Below are 19846 nucleotides of genomic sequence, written 5' to 3'. Positions count from 1 at the left end.
ACTGGCATCTGTCGTGACTATAATCCATTGCGGAGTCTGTAGGGACATCCCCCTCAGGAGGTGTGTCAGCAATAGCCACCACTGCATGTTGGCAATGGTAGAGTTGGAGAGCGGGAGGATTGTCCGAAATTGTTCCGACACCGGCTTCCAGCGGGATAGCAAAGCTTTCTGTAAGGGTCGCATATGTGCAAAAGCCCAGGGGACCAGGTCTAGAGTGGAAGCCATGGTTCCCAGCACTTGAAGATAGTCCCTTGCCGTAGGAAGCGGAAGCGAGAGGAGATTTTGCATTTGGTCCATCAGTTTGAACACCCGAGCGTCCGGGAGGAATACCTTGCCGACTCGGGTATCGAAGCGCGCCCCCAGAAATTCCAAGATCTGGGAGGGCTGCAGATTGCTCTTGGGGAAAATTGACTATCCAACCGAGAGAGGACCCGGTCAACAGCCAGTCTGCAGAGGGTCTCCGACTTGGCTCGCATAAGCCAATCATCCAGGTAAGGATGGACTAGGATTCCTCGACGGAGAGTGGCCGCCATCACCACCATGCCCTTGGTAAAAGTGCGTGGCGCAGTGGCCAGACCAAAGGGCAGAGCCTGGAACTGAAAATGCTGGCCTAGGATGTCGAATCAGAGATATTTCTGATGCTCGCGTCGAATCAGTATGTGTAAGTAAGCCTCCGTCAAGTCAAGAGAAGCCAGATATTCGCCGGAGCAAACAGCCGCTATTACCACCCTCAGGATCTCCATTCGAAAGTGTGGTACCTTGAGGGCCTGGTTGACTCTTTTGACGTCCAAGATTGGATGGAAGGAACTGTCCTTTTTTGGCACCACGAAGTAGATTGAATACTGGCGGCGCCTTGTTCCTCCACCAGGACTGGGACTATGGCCCCCAGCTCCTGAAGCCTGGCAAGAGTCTGACATACGGCAGAATGCTTTCTGTGGCCGCAAGGAGAGACTAGGTACAGATCTGGCAGGTCTCGAGCAAACTCCAACGCATAACCTTTCCCTATTATTTCGAGAACCCACTGGTCCGATGTGATTTTCGCCCATTCCTCTAAGAACAATGAGAGACGACCACCTAAGTTTGGAATGGAGGAATGGACCGGTCGGATCTCATTGGGAGGCGAGTTTTCGGTGGAATGCTGTGGATTACCATCTCGGAAGGCACGACGGCCCTGAAAGGAGTGAGACCAGGACTGGGACCTGGAGGAATTTCCTCTAGAGAAGGCACCACGCGCCCGATTATTATACCTTTGCTGACCCCAGAAGCGGGAACGGGTAGGGAAAAAGGACCTCGAGGGTTTCGGGGGGACCTCTGGCAGCTTATGGACCTTGTTCTCCCCCAAGGACTTAATAAACTGTTCCAGGTCCTCGCCAAAAAGCAACTTACTCTTGAAAGGAAGTGTGCCCAACTGAGACTTGGAGGAAGAATCCGAAGACCAATTGCGCAGCCAAAGGAGACATCTGGCCGACACCACTGAAACCATCGCCTTGGCCTGTACGCGAAGTAAGTCATAAAGAGCATCCGCCCCATACGCCACAGCACCTTCCAACCGTTCAGTCTGCTCCGCCTCTGCAGACGGGAGGTCCTGGGTGCTGAGCAATTGTTGAACCCACCTAAGGCTTGCCCGCTGCATGAGATGAGTGCATATTGTCACCCGAACTCCTAAGGCCAAGACTTTGAAGATACACTTGAGAGAGAATTTGAGCTTGCGGTCCTGCACGTCTTTCAAAGCAGAGGCTCCCACCACCGGAATAGTGGTGTTCTTGGTGACCGCAGACACAGAAGAATCCACCTTGGGAATTTTAAGCATCTCCAGGCAATCCTCGGGAGGGGCTAGAGCTTGTCCATAGTTCTCCCCACTTGCAGGCCCATTTCGGGAGCTTTCCCATTCCCAGAGGAGCAGCAGCTTGTGCATAGGATGGAAGGGGAAATTGCGTGGAGGAGCCCTGAGTCCCACCAGGAACCGGGTCCACGTGAGCCGGCATCGCGGCCACGATCGTATCCTCTGGAGGAATCTCAATTCCCAGCTCCTGAAGTATGAAGGGAATGAGCGGCTCCAGCTCTTCCCTGTGAAACAAGAGGAGCATTCGGGGGGTCATCCCCCTCCAAAGGGGGGGGCAGGCCCTGCCAAATCCGCATCCGGATCCTGATCTGGTGCCACATGTGGAGCCGGAGGATATGGGGGTGGAGGAACCCCTGGTACCACTCGAACCCGAACAGGCCCCTGTGCATCCAGCACCGCGGGAGCGAGCAGAGAGGGCATTCGTGGAATTTTTGCAGGGGGAGGAGCCGAAGGATGCTCCTGTTCTTCTTGTAAACTAGCCAAATAAGATTTGTGCATTAATAGCACAAATTCCAAAGAAAAACATGGCCTGGATTTTCCGGAGGGTGGGAGCGGTGGGGAGGGGAGGGAGGGTCAGGGGCCTCGTCCTGAGCCCGCACAGGGCTCAAATTGGGTGGAGAAAACTGACAAACAGGCTCCTCTGTCTCCTGCAGCTCCGAATCGGGAGATGCAGAGATCCCCAAAATGGCCGCCGTTCCCGCGGTTTGCCGACTTGGGAACGGCCTGGCCCGGGTTGTCGGCTTGATCACTGCCGGGGAGGGGATTTTCAGAAGTCGTTTGACAAAGTCCTTCAAGAGAGGCTTCTAATAAAACTAAAAGATCATGGGATAGGAAGCGATGTCCTTTCGTGGATTACAAATTGGTTAAAAGACAGGAAACACAGTAGGATTATATGGTCAATTTTCTCAGAGGAAAAGAGTAAACAGTGGAGTGTCTCAGGGATCTGTACTTGGACCGGTGCTTTTCAATATATATATAAATGATCTGGAAGGGAATATGACGAGTGAGGTTATCAAATTTGCGGATGATACAAAATTATTCAGAGTAGTTAAATCACAAGTGGTTTGTGATACATTACAGGAGGACCTTGCAAGACTGGAAGACTGGGTATCCAAATGGCAGATGAAATTTAATGTGGACAAGTGCAAGGTGTTGCATATAGGGAAAAATAACCCTTGCTGTAGTTACACGATGTTAGGTTCCATAGTAGGAGCTACCACCCAGGATAAAGATCTAGGCATCATAGTGGATAATACTTTAAAATTGTCGGCTCAGTGTGCTGCAGCAGTCAAAAAATCAAACAGAATGTTAGGAATTATTAGGAAGGGAATGGTTAATAAAATGGAAAATATCATAATGCCTCTATATCGCTCCATGGTGAGACCGCATCTTGCGTTCTGTGTACAATTCTGGTCACCGCATCTCAAAAAAGATATAGTTGCGATGGAGAAGGTACAGAGAAGGGCAACCAAAATAAGGGGGATGGAACAGCTCCCCTATGAGGAAAGGCTGAAGAGGTTAGGGCTGTTCAGTTTGGAGAAGAGACGGCTGAGGGGGGATATGATAGAGGTCTTTAAGATCATGAGAGGTCTTGATCGAGTAGATGTGAATCGTATATTTACACTTTCGAATAATAGAAGGACTAGGGGGCATTCCATGAAGTTAGCAAGTAGCACATTTAAGACTAATCGGAGAAAATTCCATTTCACTCAATGCACAATAAAGCTCTGGAATTTGTTGCCAGAGGATGTGGTTAGTACAGTTAGTGTAGCTGGGTTCAAAAAAGGTTTGGATAAGTTCTTAGAGGAGAAGTCCATTAACTGCTATTAATCAAGTTTACTTAGGGAATAGCCACTGCTATTAATTGCATCAGTAGCATGGGACCTTCTTAGTGTTTGGGTAATTACCAGGTTCTTGTGGCCTGGTTTGGCCTCTGTTGGAAACAGGATGCCGGGCTTGATGGACCCTTGGTCTGACCCAGCATGGCAATTTCTTATGTTCTTATTTGTAAAGAAAGATTAGGTTCATGGTTCGAAGAAATTCCATATACTGTTTAAGTCCCTACTACTGGGCTTTTATTCTACCTAATACACAGTTAACTAAAGGTTAAAATATTAGGATTGGACTATGCACATATTCTTTTGTAAGCAGTTTATTACTTTGTTATTAAATCATAAATGAATTCATGCCACTGATCTTTTTCATGACCTGATGGGCAAAAGAAACAGAGTTGGACAGGATAAGACAAACAGTTTATCAAGCCCAGCATCCTGTCTCTATTAGTGCCCAGTCCGGGTCAGCTAGAAGTACCTGGCAGTTCCAAATAGGAAAATCCATTCCATGTTGCTCATTTTCAATAGTAAGAGATGGAAACACACCCCAGTCTATCTGGCTAATAATTTTTAATGGAAATGTCTTCTAGAAACATGTCCAAACCTTGTTTAAACTCTGCTATTCCCCTAGCCTTGACTGCATTCTCTGGCAACAAATTCCACAGCATAATTTTGCGTTGTCTGAAAAAATACTTTGTCAAATTGTTTTAAAACTGCTACCTGTTCGTTTCTTGGAGTGTCCTGTACTCCTATTTGAAAAAAATAACTGTTCTCTATTTACTTGTTCCACACCACTCGAGATTTTATAGACCATTATCCTATTCCCTCTGTCGTCTTTTTTTCTCCAAGCTGAAGTCCTAACTTATTTAGCCTTTCTTCATAAGGTTGCCATTTCATTCCCTTAATCATTTTTGTTGCCCTTCTCTGTACTTTTCCAGGTCTGCTATATCTTTTTTGAGATAGGATCAGCAGAATTGCACACAGTACTGAAGGCATGGATCAACAAAGGCATTTCGATATTTTTTATATTCCTTTCTGAACAATTCCTAACATTGTTTGTTTTGGCCACTGCTGTAGGTCACTGTTGTACCTTGTTCAGGAATCTGGATTTTTTACCTAGGCTAGCATGTAGTTTCATGTTTAGTCTTTATTTTTTTTTAATGTGATTCTCTGTCACTTTGTCTAATGTCAAGAGTACATATTACTCAGCTGTGTAGAAGAATGCAAAGTGGAGCATGCATGGATTTACCCAAGGGAAGTCTTGCCTCACAAATCTCCTACATTTTTTTGAAGGGGTGAATAAACATGTGGACAAAGGTGAACCTGTAGATGTGGTGTATTTGGATTTTCAGAAGGCATTCAACAAAGTCCCGCATGAGAGGCTTCTAAGAAAATTAAAAAGTCATGGGATAGGAGGGAATGTCCTTTTGTAGATTGCAAGTTGGTTAAAAGACAGGAAACAGAGAGAATAGGATTAAATGGTCAGTTTTCACAGTGGACAAAGGTAAACAGTGGAGTGCCTCAGGGATCTCTACTTGGACCGGTGCTTTTTAATATATTTTTAAATGATCTGGAAAGGGGAACAACAAGTGAGGTGATCAAATTTGCGAATGACACAAAATGATGCAGAGTAGTTAAATCTCAAACGGATTGTGATGAATTGCAGGAGGACCTTGTGAGACTGGAAGATTGGGCTTCCAAATGGCAGAAGAAATTTAATGTGGACAAGTGCAAAGTGATGCATATAGGGAAAAATAACCCTTGCTGTAGTTACACAATGTTAGTTTCTATCTTAGGAGTTATCACCCAGGAAAGAGATCTAGGCGTCACAGTGGATAACACATTGAAATCGTCGGCCCAGTGTGCTGTGACGATCAAAAAAGCAAACAGAGTGTTAGGAATTATTAGGAAGGGAATGGTAAATAAAACAGAGGATGTCATAATGCCTCTCTATTGCTCCATGGTAAGACCTCACCTTGAATACTGTGTGCAGTTCTGGTTACTGCATCTCAAAAAGGATTTAGTTGCACTGGAGAAAGTACAGAGAAGAGCAACCAAAATAAAGGGCTTGAAACAGCTGCCCTATGAGGAAAGGCTAAAGAAGTTAGGGCTGTTCAGTTTGTAGAAGAGATGATTAAGGAGGGAAAATGACAAAAGTCTACAAAATCATGAAAGACTTGAACAAGTTAATGTAAATCGGTTGTTTACTCACTCAGATAATAGAAGGATCAGGGGGCACTCCATGAAGTTAGCAAAAATAGCTCATTTTAAAACAAATCGAAGAACATTTTTTGTTCAGCACATAGTTAAGCTCTGGAATTCATTGCCAGAGGATGTGGTTACAGCAGGGGGAATGAAGAAAAATGGATCTATATTCAGGCAACAACCAACAAGGACTGAATTACATAGTCTGGATAAACAGATAAGCATGGGTGTAGCTTGCTTATTTCGGTGGTTAATACCCCTAACTAATTAAGCTATTTCACTTAGATGCAGTTCCTATACTGCTCTCTACATTAATGGCGGGGGTGGAAGGGAAATAGAATAAAAAAGGTTACTAAGAGCCAAGAGAAACAGATAAGTATGTGAGAGAAAAAAAAAGTGCGAAAGCTTGCTGGGCAGACTGGATGGGCCATTTGGTCGTCTTCTGCCGTCATTTCTATGTTTCTATAAGTTAGTGTAACTGGGTTTTAAAAAGGTTCGGATAAGTTCCTAGAGGATAAATCCATAAACTGCTATGATGATAATTAATAAGCAATAGTAGCTTGTGATCTATCTAATGTTTGGGTACTTGTGACTTGGATTGGCCACTGTTTGGAAACAGGATACTGAGCTTGAAGGACCCTTGGTTTGACCCAGTATGGCATGGTATGTTCTTATGATAATTCAAACAGCTATTCTGAGAAATGCTTTCTGACCCTTCCTCTCCCAACCCATCCTTCCCCCCCCCCAAAAAAAAAAAAGAGCTCTAGTTCGTTACATTAGGTTAGACCATAACAGCCAATTTGAAAGGACTTACTTATATGTTTACACTGGCACAAATGAGCAACAAATAATCATCAGTTTTGATGGTCATTTATCAAAACTTATTTACACTAACCTCGTATATCTGCTGTTCCTGCTCTTGGTGCCTGTCATTTTTCCTTTATGTAAGTGCATGAAATGATGGGCGTAAAATATTTGGAACTTGGGAGGAGGCAAGAGAGAAGGAGGGATAGTTACATTTTACAGACATCTTAAGCTGTGTAATAATTCTTAAACCTAATTCTGTTACTGTATTTTATAGATACATTGGCATGCTCACTACCAGGCAATACAGATACCATTTTTGTGCCCAGCACTATAAAATGGTACCTTTGTAAGGTGTGATCCCTTTTATTGGCACTGCACAACCTCCATCAATAAACAAAAAATCAACCTTATAAGGCAAACATATCTACCCATGAGAGGTCAGGCAATCAAAAAATACATTCACATGTCAGTTTAGGTTCCCAGCACTAAGATACTAATCAACTATTAATAGCATTCAAGAAAAAAAGAGTATCATTAGCCAACCACATCCACCAAAAGCAAGGTTCTCTGATCAAGTCATTGGCATAAGTTAAAATTCCAGATCCCCAAGCAAAACTTTCCCCCCTTTGAAAATCTGGGACCTTGAGGACACCTATAGATTTGGGAAGGGGGGGGGGGCAGTGCATTTTCTGAAGCTGATGAAAGTAGGCCCCCTTCCTTCTTAGACCTCTCTTCCACTCCATTGCTACACCCCCATGCCCAACTGCAGGGACTGTTGAATTGAGCTATGAAGATTATAATAGAGGCAAAAACAGGGAAAACCATCTTTTGGTACCATTTCCTATGTGATTACTTTCCCATGCTTTTGCCTCTAACTTTCACTTTTGTGGACCATTTTGATGGAATAAATTATAAGAGAGTAGATTATACACACAGCACCTTTTTCACTCTGTAGTTGGCTAATATGTATTAAGGAGAAATCTCTGAAGTGGTATAGTGAAAGGTTACAAAGATCAGTATGTGGAACGAGACCAAGAAATGGCAGAAATATTAAACAAATACTTCAGTTTGGTGTTCACTAAAGAAGACCCTGGAGAAGGACCATCACTAATTAACAAGACTGTGGATGGGGGTGGAGTGGGCGAAACTCAGTTTACAGAACAGAATGTATGGGAAGAGCTAGGAAAACAGAAAATGGACAAGGCTATGGGACAGATGAGGTACAACCCAGGATAGTGAGGGAGCTCAGAGATGTGCTGGCGGCATCGCTGAAGGACTTGTTCAATAGATCCCTGGAAACGGGAGTGGTGATGGTCCCACTTCACAAGAGTGGGAGCAGAGAGGAGGCTGGAAACTACAGGCCAGTTAGCCTCACCTTGGTGGTGGGAAAATTAATGGAGGCTCTGCTAAAGGAAAGGATAGTGAACTATCTACAATCCAGTGGGTTGCTTGACCTAAGGCCACATTGATTCACATTGATTGTCCTGTCAGACAAATCTGATTGATTTTTTTTTGTTTGGGTGACTAGAGAATTGGATCAGGGAAGAGCACTCAATGAGATTTACTTGTATTTTAGTAAAGCTTTTGATACGGTCCCACATAGGAGACTCATGAACAAAATGAGAAGCTTGAGAGTGAGTGCCAAGTTAGGGGCATGGATTGCAAACTGGATGGCTGACAGGAGACAGCGTGTAATGGTAAATGGAACCTACTTTGAAGGAAGAACCGTGTTAAGTGGAGTGCCACAGGGATCAGTTTTGGGTCCGATTCTGTTCAATATCTTTGTGAGTGACCTGGAGGAAGGGATAGAAGGTAAGGTTCGTCTATTTGTGGATGATGATAAGATCTGCAACACAATGGAGAAAATGAAATGTGATTTAAAAAAGCTTGAAGGCTGGTTGAGGATTTGGCAGCTGGAATTCAATGCCAAGAAGTACAGAGTCATGCATCTTGGGTGCAGCAATCTAAAAGAGATGTATGTGAAGGGCGGTGAAAGACTAATGCACACGGATTGAGAGAGGGAACTTGGTATGATTGTGTCTGGTGATCTGAAGGTGGTGAAGAAATGTGACAAGGCGATAGCTAAAGCTAGAAGAATGCTGGGCTGCATAGAGAGGAATAACCAGTAAGAAAAAGGAAGTGATAATCCCCTTGTACAGGTCCTTGGTGAGACCTTACCTGGAGTACTGCGTTTAGTACTGGTGCCCATATCTCAAAAAGGATAGAGACAAGATGGAAGTGGTCCAAAGAAAGGCAAACAAAATGGTGAGGGGTCTGTATCGGAAGACTTATTGAGATCCTTTGGCTTCTCGTATGTATACCCTGGAAGAGAGGAGGTGCAGGGGAGATATGATACAGACCTTCAAATACCTAAAAGGTTTTAATGATGCACAGTCATCAAACCTTTTCTGTTGGAAAGAAATCAGTAGAACTTGGGGCCACAAAATCAAACTCCAAGAAGGATAACTCAGAACCAACACCAAGAAATATTTTTTCATGGAGAGGGTGGTGGATGCCTGGAATGCCCTTCCAGAGGAGGTGAAGACAAAAACAGTGAAAGAATTCAAAGGGGCATTGGATAAACACTATGGATACCTAAAGGCTAGCAGATGGAAATGGAGTGCAATGGGGTCAACTTGCAGGTGCAACATAAGAACATGCCATACAGGGTCAGACCAAGAATCCATCAAGCCCAGCATCCTGTTTCCAACAGTGGCCAATCCAAGTCGCAAGTACCTGGCAAGTACCCAAACATTAAATAGATCTCAATCTACTATTGCTTATTAATAGCAGTTTATGGATTTTTCCTCTAGGAACTTATTCAAACCTTTTATACATCCATTTACATTAACTACCATAACCACATCCTCTGGTAATGAATTCCAGAGCTTAACTATGCGCTGAGTGAAAAAGAATTTTCTTTGGTTTGTTTTAAATGAACTACTTGCTAACTTCATGGAGTGCCACCTATTCCTTCTCTTAACAGAGAGTAGATAACTGATTTACATTAACCTGTTCCTCCTTTCTTGATTTTGTTGAACTCTATCACATCCCCCACTTATCCCATGACTTTTTAATTTTCTCAGTTTCTCTTGAGGGACTTTGTCAAATGCCTTCAGAAAATCCAAATGCACAACGTATACTCGCTCATCATTATCCACATGTTTATTAACTCCTTAAAAAAAAAAAAAAAAAAAAAGACTGAGGCAGATTGGTGAGGTTTGATTTTCTTTGGGTAAATCCATTTTGGCTGTGTCCCATTAAAACAAGTCTTTCTATGTATTCTGTGATTTTGTTCTTTAGAATAATTTCTATAATTTTTCCTGGCACTGAAGTCAGGCTCACCGCTCTATAATTTCCTGGATCATTTCATTTCATTTATTAAAATTTAATATTCTGCCTGTCAAAGAAAGAAAATCCACATATAAAATTAAACAAAACATAAAGGGGTAGATTTTATAAAGGTGTGCACGGGCGTACATGTGCGTGCGTTACCCGGCGTGCACACATTCTACACTGTCTCACCATACAAAGGCCTCAAAGCAAACCGGCTCAGAAGAGGATGTAGTAAAAATTCCTTCTTCCCTTACATCATCATCTTCCTGTTCAGGAACATCATCACAAGCGTATGCACGTCCTTGGTTTGAAGAGAATCCTCAGCCACCATCTAAAAAGGTAGCAGAGGACCACCAAATTCCTGTTCCGGGATCTAAAGTATTGCCTTCAAACCCTGACTTAGGAGACTCACCATCATCTCCAGCTCATTTTCCATGTCCAAAGATGCCTCCATTAGCTCAACAAGCTTTTTCTAATTTATCAGAGGCATTATCAGGGTTCTTCGACTCCCTTCAATCCTCCTTTCAATTGCCCCACGTATCCTCCTCCAGTTCTCCTGAACCACAACAGGAACGGGAAGAAATCCCTATAGAGCCATTACACTCACCAAAACTTTTGGTGCATGACTCACCTGTTCACGAGCCTGCATCACCAGGTGAGTCACCTTCTACTCACTCATCACCTTCTTCGTCTACCAGATATCCTTCAGATCCGCCAGAACAACCGCAGGAACCATATTCTCCTCCTGAAGATTTATCGCACCCAAAAGTTTTAGAAAAACTTGGGACCATCCTACATTTAGATGTCCAAACGTTACCTGACCCGAGGTCAGAAACACTTGGCCTTCTGAAGATTTTTGATACTTCAGGGGAACAGACATCACTTCCTCCACAAGAGGTACTGGACAATGTCCTTCGAAAATCGTGGGGAAACTCCACACTCACTTTCTGCGGTATCAAGGAAACTGATCTAAAGTTCCGTATGCCAAAATCATCACACTATAATGTACCACAATTACCACATCTATCTATAGTGGTAGAATCCGCTATGCAGCGGTCTAAAAGATCAAAGACACATGCTTCTTATCCTCCAGGATGGGATAATCATTCCCTGGACAAGTTTGGAAGGAAGATATACTAAAACTCCATGTTGGCTGCTCGTATTCACACTCATCAATTCTACATGATACAATACATGTATGAATGCATCCAAGCGACAAAAGGTCTGCTAACCTCCGCCGCGGAACCAATTCCGCCTCCTCTCCAGGACATGGAAGAATGCTTGCAACACCTACTGCGAGCAGTTTATGAAGGCTTCGAAAATTCTTCTAGAGCTTCTGCTACGGCCGTTGCAGCTCGTAGGATAGCATGGCTCAGAGCTAGTGCTATCAGGGAAGACCTTCATGACAAGCTCACTAATCTCCCCTGTACTGGAGACAATTTGTTTGGAGAGAGGTTCCATGACACAGTCACCCAACTGAAGGAACAAGCTGTAGCAGTCCAATCGTTGACGACACCATCTTCATTTTCATCCTCCCGATGCTATTTTGGAAATACTCGACGCCAACCATTTTCAAGGCGTCCTTACCGTTCTTTTCAACCTTATAGAAACCCTTCATACCAACCGTATCAAAGGCCACAAACACAACAACCGCAAAATAGAAGAGGCAAGCCACGGACCCAAAGACAGCAGGGTCAGCAAACTGGAGCCCCCATTAAATCAACACAATCTTTCTAAAAATACAGCCACCACTTCTACATCAAGCATCCCCAGGAAGAATTACATAACACCTCCCAGCGTGGGAGTCTATAACATCAGACCGCTGGGTTCTCGATATAGTGCAACACGGTTATCAGCTTCAATTTACCACAAAACCCCTTCTCCCTCACCTGCAGATTCGAGCAACAAAGAAGCATCATCCTTAACTCGGAGAAGAGGTCGCCACACTTCTGCAGCCACAGGCAATCCAAGTTGTTCCGCAGACAGCCCAAAACACAGGGTTTTATTCCCCATATTTCCTCATTCCCAAGAAATTGGGAGGCCTCCGTCCAATTCTGGATCTCCGAGACTTGAACAAGTATCTAGTCAAAGAGAAATTCAAGATGGTGTCCCTCAAATCCATTCTACCCCTCCTACAACCCAATGATTGGATGTGCTCAATAGAATTAAAGGATGCCTATACACATATTCCCATCCATCCGTCCTCGTGGCACTACTTCTGCTTTCAATACAAGCATCAACATTATCAATACAAAGTTCTTCCCTTTGGCCTCTCAGCAGCACCCAGAGTTTTCACTAAGTGTATGATAGTAGTGGTGGCTCACTTATGACAGAAAGGAATGACAATCTTTCCATATTTGGACGATTGGCTCATAGTAGCTTCGAGCCCGGTCAAGTTACTTGAGCAACTTTGACAATTAATAGACTGCCTGAACAGCCTGGGACTGATAGTCAATTATCACAAATTGAACTTGAACCCAACTCAAATTCTACAATTCATTGGCGCTCGCCTAGACACTACGCGCAACAGAGCATTCCTACCGGAGGACAGGAGACATGAGATATGTCGTCTCCTGCGAATTCTCATCCACACACACAAACTGACAGCAAGACAAATATTGACAGTCTTGGGTCATATGGCAGCAGCCATCTTCACAGTCCCCAACACCAGACTTCACATGCGTCTTCTACTGTGGGGACTGAAACGTCAATGGAACAATACTCTCAACCATTGACAAAACGCCTTCTACTCACCTCAGAGATGACAACGGGCATCAATTGGTGGCTCAAGAAATCCACGCTATCCAAAGGGGGGGTGTTCAACCCCCCTCCTCAGAATACAGTACTTACTATGGATGCATCTCGAAAGGGCTGGGGAGCCCATTTGGACTTTATCGAAACACAAGGCCTATGGTCTCTTCAAGAACAAAACTTACAAATAAACCTATTGGAACTCCGAGCAATACGAAATGCTCTCCAAGCGTTCCATTCCCATCTGCAGGACGCAGAGTGATGGTTTACACGGACAACCAAGTGGCAATGTTTTACATAAACAAACAAGGAGGGTCCGGTTTGTGGTCCCTATGCCAGGAAGCCCTGCTGATCTTCCAACTAGCCCATTAGCATTCCATTCATCTGCAAGCAACTTACCAGGAATAGCCAATACCAGAGCAGACCGACTGAGTTGGGTGTTTTATCCTTACAAGTGGACTCTCAACCCACACATAGCTCAAGGTCTATTTCTGCAATGGGGAATTCCAACAATAGATCTCTTTGCAACAGAAATGAACACCCAAGTTCCTAGTTTCTGCTCACTTTGGCTACTCCCAACAGAGTGGCGCAGGACGCGTTCCTGATTCCTTGGAAAGGGAGCCTAATGTATGCCTTTCCACCCATACCACTCATCACAAGGACTATTCAAAAATGTATGGCAGACGAGGCACAACTGATCCTCATAGCACCTGCTTGCCCAGGCAACCATGGTACAGTTATCTCCTACGCCTCTCCATCACAGACCTGATTTGTCTACCAAGTCAACCAGATCTGTTGATCCAACAACAAGGCACACTTCTTCATCCACTTCACGCCTCCCTTCACTTGACAGCGTGGAGATTGAGCGGTTCTTATTAGAAGAACAAGGCATATCCACAACAGCCCAACAGGTCTTGACAGAGTCTAGAAAACAATCAACTAGACACAATTACAGTTTCATATGGAGACGTTATTCCGACTGGTGCACATCTAATGGAATCTCCCAGCTGGATTGTTCTCTGGAGCTGCTCGTAGACTACCTTTATACGTTATATACTTCTGGTCAGGCGACTTCCTCGATAAAAGTTCACCTTAGTGCAATAGCTGCTTATCACAGGCCATGTCACAATCAACCTATCTCTACTCACCCCTTGGTGTCTCGTTTCATCAAGGGCCTCTTACATCTTCGTCCTCCAATCGCTAAGCCACCAGTTCTGTGGAATCTAAACATAGTATTGGAGCAACTGATGCTGCCACCATTCGAACCCATGGATTCTGCACATATAAAATACTTAACTTGGAAGGTAGTATTCTTAGTGGCAGTCACATCTGCACGACAAGTCAGTGAGTTACAAGCATTAGTTCACTACGCTCCATATCTGCAATTTTACCACCATAAAGCAGTTCTTCGAACTCACCCAAGCTTTCTTCAAAGGTGCAATTCCACTTGAATCAAACGATAGAATTACCAACTTTATTTCCCAAGCCTCATTCAAACAGAGAGTGGATGCTCCACACGCTTGACTGCAAATGTGCGTTAGCATACTACAAGTATAGAATGTACTCTGATTCCCGTTCTTCTCAACTTTTTGCTTCATTCAATCCTAATGCACCAGGACTTCTGGTAACTAAACGTACCATTTCCAGCTGGATAGCACAATGTATCCAATTTTGCTATAACAAGAAAAATCTAACCCTGGCATCTTTTCCCAAACACTCATCAAGTTAGAGCTATGGCAACATCCATAGCACACGTCCGATATGCTCAACCTGTAGACATCTACAAAGCGGCTACGTGGTCATCTCTTCACACATTCGCATCACATTATTGCCTAGACCAGCAAGCAATGACGGATGCAAAAATAGGACGGGCTGTACTACAGTCTCTTTCATCTTAAAAAAAAAAAGAAGGAAAGAATACTTAAACAATAAAATGGGAGGTCGACTACCACTACTATATGATCATGCGACAGTGAAGACTCATATTAAATAGCGTGATCAGGAGCTTGGGACTCCCATGACAGCATGGCTAATTCAGCCCTGCTATCCACGGGAAAAAGCAAGTTTGCTTACCATAAACGGTGCTTCCATAGTAGTAGGATGAATTAGCCATGCTGACCCTCCCTCCTCCCTGTTAGTCGACCCTTTTTTCTTATACTGCTACGCCTAAGCTTAATTACAGACTGAGGAGAATCTGTTACTTTCCTGCGCAGGAACACGCGCAGCCGCAGAGGACACAAAACTCTAACCTCTGCTTAGGAAGCTCCGCCTCCCGGGCCCTGATGGACAGTTCCCATGACAGCATGGCTAATTCATCCTGCTATCTACGGAAACACTGTTTACGGTAAGCAAACTTGCTTTTATTGGACCATTAGAATAATGTTGTAGTATGACTAGATCAATTTTTTCCCTTGGGCCCAATGGAAGAAAAAAAAAACATGGTCATTTTTAAAGGGACAGCTTTGGGTAAAATTGTCTGTTGTTTGTTCATAAGTTTACCTGGCCTGAATGAAAATATTTTGGGAATGAGGTTGGGGAAGAATATATACTTATGCCTACTTTTAAAAATTATGCATAACATTTCTGCACTTAATTTAGCAAGAGTTATTGTGTATAAATAGCATCAGTGGCATAATTTACAAAAGGGAAAATATATGCAGGTGTACTTAACCACTTTTCAAAAGGAAATGTCTGTTTATATTTGTGGGCTGTTACAAAATTACCACCTATGCGTCATGACCAAACAGTCTTATAATTTGAGAATTCATTAAGATAGTTATTGCCTTTCATTGCTACTTTCAAATAATTAAAATTAGACACTGGTTTATAAATATTTCACTCACAGGCTACAACTAATGTCATAAAAGAAGATTGTGTTTCTCTTAAAGTTGATGGACAGACTGGACTAGTTATGATTTCTTTCTACACTAGCTCAAAAGATTAGATGTATTACTTGTACCTAAAGGCTGCTGTTCTGTCTCTTTCTCAGTTGGTCATGGTACTTTCTCCCCCTATTCCTCTCTGCTTTTTTTCCTCTTACTCTATACTTGTATAAATTCCTATTGCTCTGGTAAAGCCATGCAGTGCTCAGTATGAGCATAAACCCACTATATACCTCAAACCCAGGTAGTTTTAGAAGTTATTTACTCCACTTACCTTTTCTTAGACTAATGTAAAAGACATAACCTACAGGAGTGAAACTAAAGTAAATGTATGAGTGTACAACTTTACAAGAGCAAGTGTTCCTACTAGTCAAGTACACTAAGGACCCTGCTCATGACGATTAATTTTATTTATAGAGGGTATAGGTGGTCATTAGTTTGTGATCTGGTTTAGTGAATGCTTCTACTTTTTTGGCTATAGGCAGCTCCACTTTACTGCTACCTGTTCGAACTTACTATTACCTAAGCCTTTTTTTTTTTTTTTTTTAGTTTGCTGTCCCAGTGTCTTAATTGCTATCGTGGGCATGCATCATAATTGAAGTACTGTAACACTGTGTACAACTTCATTAAATGTAGGTAAAGCAACTAAACTGCCGAAATTATCATTAAGGTTTAGTTTTCATCCTATTTTATATACAGCGTTTTATCTATTGCGGTAGTCGTATTAGATAACGTTCTCACTAGCGTTGAAGATGTGCACAAAGCATCCTTGCCGCTGTGCCCTTAATATTTTGATGCATGATCTGTTCCTCTTTCAGACGGTTCTATATTATCAGCCTATGCCTAGCCCCTCATCCCCCCCCCCCCCCTTTTTCTAATATGGCTGACAGTGACCGAAGGCACCTACACTAGTCTAAATGTTAAAATATCAAAAGCCCAGCCGCTGAAGCAGTGCCAGCACGCTCCGACCCTCCTGTGACCGCCAGCCTCAGCCACTATGCCGCTGCTGTTTGAGTTTGTATTCATTCCTTCTGAGCTTTGCGCTGATTACCTTCAGTTCCCGTCAGGGCTTATATATGAGAGAACTGACATCTGTTTTTAGTCTTTAAAAAGCCCTAGTATTATAATAAATATAAATTCCCTGCCATTATGACAAACGTTTTGGGGAGGGGGACGAAAGCACTCCAGTCAGTGTCAAACCCCGTGAGGCAGCAGAGGCTTTAAGGGGGGCCTTCCCCAGCGCTTCCTCCGGCCGGCGGTGTGGCACGTCACTTCCGGTCCCGACGGGAGCCTGCTGCTCATTCTCTTTAGTGTTTGCCCTGTCCGCGTCTCTCATTCAAGCCCCGTTAGTAGAAACCCCCTTCCCCCGCCTCCCCCAACCCACCCACCCTCGCGGAGCATCGCTTCTCGGGCACCAACCGCTTCTCTCGCTACCCATGGACTGAAGACCCACCCCACCCCGCCCCCCCACCACCAGCAGTACCACCACCACCACGTCCCCGCCGCGGCCCGCTCGGAGTCAACGGAAGAGAGGTGAGAGTAGGCGCCGGCGGGGAAACCGTGAAGGGGAGGGAGGGAGGCTTGCAGATACAAAGACTGTGGCGAGGCGGCTCCCGCCAGGCTCTCTTCTTACCCCCCTCCCTCACCCCACCCCCCCCATGCCCTGGGTTGGCATCGGGGGTCGGAGGCTGCCGCCGGGACGACTAGGCCGCAGCGGGCGGAACGGAAACACGAAACTCGAACGCGAGGGGCGGGTTGCCGGTCACTCCCTGGGGGGGAGGAATCCAGCTTGCGATTTCAGCTTGTTTCACCTTCCATCGTGCAGATTTATTCCCCTTTGTATAAAAGACAAAAGGCGAAACTGTCTTCTTAGGATTAGACTGATACATTCGTGCAGAATCTGCAGTAGTAATATGGGTGACTGCTTCGGCAAGAAACAATTTATTGTTCTTATTTTGGCTACTTCTGATTGGGGGGAGTTTAAAAGTTATAGGAAGCTAAGGTTTTGTTTTTTTTTATGTCTGAAAGTCAATGTTAAGTATTTGAAATTAAATTAAATGGGCTAGAGGTCCTGAGCATATTCCCAATAGAGAGACAATGGGGAAATAACCTTTAGTACATCTCTCTCATTTTTATTTTAACGTTAATTATGTAGGTAAATTGGGCTCTACTAAACAAGCATTGAGTAGTGTTTCCTGGCTCTAGCCTCTGTCTCCACTGCAATATGAAGTTTACATCTGACATATAAGTTGTTAATATTTATAGTCCGCCCTATGCAGTATTAATTATACTGATGCTGCTAATAATTTAAAGTGATTCGTTTCTTCGGATTGTGGGGTATTTTTCAGAACGGTGTACTTTTAAATTATTAACCACCTAAGGTTCATAATCAGTAAGACTTCTTGCAAAGGCATCTTAACCGAAAAGATGTCTGAAAGTATTCAGTTTAAAATATTGGTTTGAGAGGATGGTTTTTCAGGATGCTTCATAATCCAGAATTATTAGGGTCTAGTTTTAATTTAAAGGCATGATTTACCTTTTTTTAAGTTACAGACGTCATTGTTCTTAAAGGTAGTGTTGGCAAGTACCTTTTTCCTAGATTTGAACATAAAATTACCAAAATATAAACTTCTGGAGCTTCTTAGACTCAGTGACCCAAATGTGTAGTACTGTATAAAATGAGTACATATGTTTAGTGTAGGATGTGCCTAAGACTAGATCTACCTTCCATTTACTTTTCTAAATGGAGCATAGAAAAACACATGCATGTATAGGACACATTGTAACAGGCACAAAAAGTCTTGATAATTGGCACAACTGTTCACAAAATTTAGACTTGTGCTAATTCAACCCCCTTTTGTGTCTATCTAGAGAACAAAGACTATGAAACTTTGCTTTCTAATAGTAAATTGTAATAATTGAACCAGTCTAACTTGTTTTTCACATGAGATTATCATCTCATGAGAACTGATGGATTTTATTATATCATGGTGTTCTACGGGGATCTTGTAGGTGTTTGTTTACTCCTGAAATATCAAGGTGGTGTCCATTCAGGTTAATAGATAAATATTTTCCACCTTCAAGGATTTTTTTGCTTGGAGTAGTGGAATATTTTAGCAGTTGGTAGTGGAATAACTGCAATATATTTTCAAAATAAATAGCTTAAACTTTCTTAGGAAAAGTAATATGATTAGGGCTTCTTTTTAAAGTTTTAACCAGTAAACACGGATTCAAACACTTTAAAGAATTTCAGATAGATATTAAGCATCCTTTTATTTATTTATTTTGGGTTTAAGCAGATCACATTTTTAAGGTTTAATTGAAAGCCAGCTAGATGTGGACATTTTTATAATTCTAAAATATATTCTTGATTGGAATGTTAATTATTGTCTAGTGTAACAGTAAAATTATCATAGTTCATTTGTGCTCAAGGAAAGATGTGTAGTGCTTTTCTGTAGCTCAATTCTTATTTCACATGCATTTTTTAATTTTTTTTTTTTTTTTTAGAAATTACCAATAAGATTGCATATCCTATGCACTTAATGGCATTTTCCCTATTTGAGTTCAGATCATTTAATATAAGAACTATTTTTCTTTATGCATGGGTAATATGTAGCATCTTCTATTCATTTTTATAGTGATAGTGATTAAAAATGATTTATAAATTGTATTATCCAAAAATTCTAGGCAATGAACAGGAATAAAACATACATATTAAAATCCAGCTTCACAAAAATACAATAACCAACTATACAAATGGCTATTCTTTTTGATCTTTCATTACCAGCATCTGTCTAATATTCCAATAAATCTTAAACTTACTTGTTGACATTACTATTCTGACTCTCTATTCAAAATTATACGCATCTTTAAACAAATGGACTTTAAGATTTTCCTTAATGTTTTAAAGTCAAACATTGTTCTAATGTAATGTATTGCAATGCTGCAGGCCAGCCATGATAAAGACTTGACTATGTGTATCCTACAAGCGAACAAGATGCAGGGAAGGAACGTCAAGTAAATTTTGACTCTTAAGATCTTAATGCTCTAGATGGATATTATAATTTTAGCAGTGCACTCTCTCAAAGCAGCATATCCCCACCAAAGCCCTTGTTCTTTAGGCTATGGGCAATGAAAATAACGCTGGAGTTCTTAAGTGTATTCAGAAAGTATTCAGATCCCCTTCACTT

At 42.7% G+C, this 19846-nt stretch overlaps 1 protein-coding gene across 3 annotated transcripts in view; it reads left to right on the top strand.

Annotated features, from left to right (window-relative positions):
* Window positions 1-16954: 16954 nt before the first annotated feature.
* Window positions 16955-19846, top strand: part of STAU1 (staufen double-stranded RNA binding protein 1) — a 191496-nt gene continuing 188604 nt past the window's right edge. The window contains exon 1 of one of the 3 annotated variants that reach the window (XM_029611241.1): window positions 16955-17189. The gene's annotated coding sequence lies outside the window, so the exon portion shown is untranslated. The remainder of the gene's footprint in view (window positions 17190-19846) is intronic. The other 2 variants (XM_029611239.1, XM_029611238.1) reach the window with 2 other exon arrangements.

This window comes from Rhinatrema bivittatum, chromosome 8 (genome assembly GCF_901001135.1).
Source record: "Rhinatrema bivittatum chromosome 8, aRhiBiv1.1, whole genome shotgun sequence".
Classification (NCBI taxonomy): domain Eukaryota; kingdom Metazoa; phylum Chordata; class Amphibia; order Gymnophiona; family Rhinatrematidae; genus Rhinatrema; species Rhinatrema bivittatum.
The sequence above is the reverse complement of the archived record's forward strand: the minus strand, read 5'-3'. Positions and strand labels throughout refer to the sequence as shown.